Genomic DNA, 5,362 nt, shown 5'->3' with positions numbered 1-5,362 from the left:
TTGACTGTGCTCAGTCTGTTAATGGTCATTGACACACTGTCTGTCCATAATAATAACTATGTCAGGTCAGTGCCCCCCTAATATAATGTAGGGGAAACACTGAATCAAGCAAAAAGACTCATGATACCATTTATTTATTACATTTTATTGTAATTATATTGTAATCGCAATCGCAAATCGCAATATTGTCCACCATAATCGCAATCGCACATTTTTATCAAATCGTGCAGCACTAATATTGACGTTTGGTCATGGACTTTCCATGTCGAAATATGACATGCAAGGTACCCTGGGTGCGTTGGTTGTTGATGTTCTGGGACGCCGTGTCAACTTCTGCCTGTTACAGTCTCTTTCAAAATAAAAGCATTACCTTGGTACAACACCACAAATTGCCGTTTTTTCCCCTTAAGCAACAAATGCACATGGTCATATTTAGCCAACACACACGTGGTTGAGTTAAGGAAAAAACAACAGGGTTTAGCCTTACTGTCTTATGGGAAGCAAACACTGGTCTTCTGGGTGAAAGTCCTTCGTTGTTGGACCCATGCACCACCACTCCCGCCCGCCTTACTCGGACTTTGCCGCTTTAACTTTTGTTGTTGTCCCACTTCATTTCACCCTGATGCCACTTGGTGCGGTTAAACAACCAGCAACCGGCCGCGTACCATGCCAACATAAAAGGACATCTTTTTTCGTCTGAGTGTGACACTGGAAGTCACTGACCAAGCACCGGTATTCGACGACTACTCAAGATAATCTGAAGACCTTTTTGTGAGCAGTTTCATGAAGTAACTACTTTCTTTCGACTGAACTACACTCGCCAACCATATCACTGCACAGAAGGAAGCATGCATCTACTCATGGATGAGAGGCTCATGCTCAAGATGTAAACATTAATGGCATCCTCCTCAGCTGAGCTGTAACGTTAGCTAGCTCAGTGGTGCTAGGTGAGCTAACAGTAGATGCACGCTTCCTGCTATGCGGTGATACAGTTAGCTATGCAACTTGCACTAAAACAATCTAGATTGATAAATAGCAATAAAAGTGGGAGGACAAATATGTATTTTTGATTTTGGGGTGGACTGTCCCTTTAAATATGCCTCTTGAATTCAAAGCACAACTATTACTGCTACATTTAAAAGAAGTAACAGCACATTCATTCTCTTACACATGAAAAAATAATGATTTCATAAATAATAAAACACAACAATGTTCAATTATATACACTCAGAGGTTTTGCCACTACAGTCTTATTTATTCTGGTATGACTTATAGCTTGTGGTGTCTGATGTTAACAACTTTTAAAATATACTGCATGTTACCAATTCTGTTCACTCACTTTAAGACTCTACCAGTGCTGACACATTACATTTAAGCATGCCACAGTTAAACATTTCAAATGACTTAATCACCAAAGTAAAACAAGGAGTGAACACAATGTGCCTCACCAGGAGACGTGTTCCTGCTTGTGATCATGTTCCACTCGCCATCATTCATGTCACCTTATGATGATGTTTACAAAGGGACTGACACAGAGGAAACCCAGAAAACAAAGGAAAATTCAATGTACTATTATCCTATACAACAGTCCACAGCGGTCTGTTAGTGTTCTTTAAAGACAGCTTTGAAAGAGACACAGCCAATGTGCCTCACTAACATATAAATAAATAACCAACAACCCACAGGGCAGTAAGAAGAGCTCTAATTGGCTAGAATTGTTTTCAGTGTTTCAACCTCTGCGGTCTACCTCCACAGCTTGAGCCTTGCAGCAGAAACAGCTTTGTCTCAAACTCCAAAAAGTTTGGCAAGCAGAGAAAATCATGTGTGGAGTCAGAAGGCAGCCTATTTTGCAAAAATAGTACCACCATCTGGCTAAGATTTCCACTTATCCTGTTCAGGGTGGCACAGCATACCATAGCACCTTCACACCTGCAGTACAAGCAGTCTGGAGTTTCTAAGTTACCTGACCTGCATGTCTTCAGGCTGATATCCTCACAGACAGAAAGTGAACATGCTTACTTCACAAAGAAAAGCACAAGCTGTCCAAGACTCAAACCCAGGGTCTTCACGCTGTGAGGCAACAGTGCTAACAGTCACTCAAAAGAACCATTACAGCCCAGTAGATAGATTGCCATGAAATTCAGTGAGGAAATTTGTTCTTCCCAGAGGATCAATCCTTTCCATTTCTGGACACACATTTTCCTGTGTGGCTCTCTCTCCTCCTCTTCATCTCATCTGCCTTCATTCCAGATCTCTCTTTCAGCTTTCTCTTTCATACAAACACACAGTCGTTCAATGATGCCCCCACCAGCAACACTTCCTTTTCCCATGTAACCCATTGTACTAATCAGCATTATCTAATTGTCTAGAATGCATTATGCAGGTAATTATTCCCCCGAGTCCTCACACTGGGTTTCAGAGAGACAGATGGGCAGGCATACAAACACATGGACAGACATCAACACAGTTCAGAAGTTAGATAGGTTCAAAGCTTGAAGATGTATTTAGTGTTTATAATTACTGCCTTTGTACATAACATGGATGGATTACTAACCAAGCCTACTGGCCATAGGTCCTGGAGCCTAAAGTATCAGTTTCTGCCATGACCTTAACCTGCAAAATTTTTAAATTACTCAAATGAACACGTAATGACTAGGAAGTAACTCAAAAAGACCACAAAAAGATGCGAAGGAACTGCAAAGAGACAAAAAATAACTACAAAAAATGTCAAAACAACAACAAAGTGACACAAAGTAACTACAAAACTGGCAAAACAACAACAAAGAGACACCAAAAGACACAAAATAACTACAAAACTGGCAAAACAACAACAAAGAGAGACAAATGACTATAAAACTGCCAAAACAACAAAAAAGAGAGACAAAAAGAAAATAACTACAAAAACTGGCAAAACAACAAAAAAGAGACCCCAAAAAACGACAAAACCTGGCAAAGCAACTACAAAAAGACACAAAATAACTACAAAAACTAGCAAAACAAAAACAAAGAGACACAAAAACCGGCAAAGCAACAACAAAGAGACACAAAATAACTACAAAACAGAGCTTAGATTCTCTGCCCGAGCCCGAGGCCGGCACAACTTGGCCCGCGGGCCCAAGCCGGGTCAGGCCGGGATCCTCGCCCCCCTCTGACGGGCCCAGGCCGGGCCCGGTCAGATATGACGTTTTTTTTTTTGTTTTGTTTTTTTAAAGCTATGATTTGATAATGAAATGTTAAGACCATGTATTATAAAAAGTAAAATTAAACCACACTTTGTATAACACATAAAGTTAAGATCCTATATTTCTGTTATTCAAATGTCAAGAATTGTGTTTTTTGTTTAAAATTACCTTTGAAGTGAAAAAACGAGTACTGACGAGTGGAGTCGATGTTTAACCGGCGCGGAGAGCGCAGGAGAAATGCGCTGCCTGTGTGGACAGTCAAGCGCCTGCGAGTACACTCGCAGTACTTCCGTGGCACTAACGCGCTCACCATGTGTGCCCAGGCACTCTTAATTATAACAGCCACCTTATTGAAAAATGCCGGGTTTAAATCGGGCTCGGGCCCATAATTACAGTTAATTGGACGGGCCTACAAAAACTGGCAAAACAACAACAAAGAGACACCAAAAAACTACAAAAACTGGCAAAACAACAAAGAGACACAAAATAACTACAAAAACTGGCAAAACAACAAAGAGACACAAAATAACTACAAAAACAAGCAAAACAACAAAGACACAACAAATAACTACAAAAACTGACAAAAAACAACAAAAAACTACAAAAACTGGCAAAACAACAACAAAGAGACACAAAATGACCACAAAAGACATCAAATTACTTAACAGGGACACAAAGATGCATTCCAACTACAAAGTTTGTGTGTCTTGCCAGAGGAGGCGGTGGAGTCTTTTACATGTCTTTGCCCAGGGGCCCATTGCCTTATTCATCAATTGTGTTTTCATTTATAACTTTCATAGCAACACGCATCTGGGTTTTGGGTTGGATACAGTGTAGAGAACACTTGGAAGGTTTGCCTTCTGCTCCCTACTTTTATCAAAACATTTTGGGGTTGTTGTTTTTTTCAACTTTATTTTTTCATGCACATGTAACCGAGGTAAATAACTAACAACGCACTAAGCAAAACGAATAAAGGAAGCACAAATAAAGGAAAACAAAACAAAAACGCTTATACAGATACCATCGTTGTCCCCCATTTTTTATGTAGCTTTCCCATTTGGTCCACAATGTGCATCCCATTCTAAGATTTCCTGTGATTTTGTATGTTAACGGCTCCATTTCCACTTGGTCCCTCCATGTCTCTACACTCTGGCTTAGTTTCTGGAGCCAGTTTTTTGTCAAGAGTTTAAGGGCAGTTATCCTCAGTATTCTAATAAGATATTCATCTTCAAACCCAACCATCCCCTTCTCCAGACAAGACTAAAAGATGTGACTATAATCAGCATGGTTTTCTCCAACAATTTGGTGTTACTGATTGTTACTGATCATATAAATCAAATGATTTTTACTGCAAATGTGTTCTCAACAATCAAAAGAAAGACAGTCGAACAACTTTAAAATATCTGTTTGCCAGTTTCTCCATAGACTCTGACTGCACTGTAAAGAGTGCATTTTACTGACCTCTGCCTCTGTGGTGCATGAGGACGTTGAGGGATACAGGCTGAGGGGATCCACAGAGGAGAGTCAGCACCTTCACCATGACGGTCAGCATCTAAAACACACAGGAGCAGAATCAGCTGCTGTAAGTAAAGTACAGACACTATGATTTCAGCTCTCAAGGCCAAAATAGCAGCTCCAGATGATATTAGCTCACTTACTAATGTGTATTCATTACATCAGCTAATAACAGTAGTAAACATTTCTAACAGAGCAGCAGCAGTCATTTGTGTCAGCAGTCAGGTATTTATATAGGCTATCTGAGCAGCTCACATTGCCAGTCAGTGGTTAGCAAACTGAGGAATGGGGCCTATTATGAAGAAATATAAAATAACTAAAGGATAACAAGAACACAAGAGAAGAAGAGAGCCAGAGCAGCTCCAGTTTTACATGAATTTGACCCTGAAACCACAAAATGACGGTCGTTGGAGATGATTTAACTTACATTCAGGACAAGGTCACCTGTCAGGTAATTAACTGCGCCTGCCTTATTTTATCTGACACCAACAAAACGCTTTAAAGACGAGAAAACTCGAGTTAAATGCGTTCACATCTCAATTTAGACTGTGGGAAAGGACCCTAGCAACTCCACGGTTCCACCTTAAATGCTCTTCCTTGTTTGAGGGCTGTCTCTGCGCTCTGATTGGCCCAAGGCATGCCTCGCTCGAACCAATCGTTCCAAG

This window comes from Epinephelus moara, chromosome 10, assembly GCF_006386435.1.
Source record: "Epinephelus moara isolate mb chromosome 10, YSFRI_EMoa_1.0, whole genome shotgun sequence".
In the NCBI taxonomy this organism is placed as follows: Eukaryota; Metazoa; Chordata; class Actinopteri; order Perciformes; family Serranidae; genus Epinephelus; species Epinephelus moara.
Note: the sequence above shows the minus strand (reverse complement) of the source record.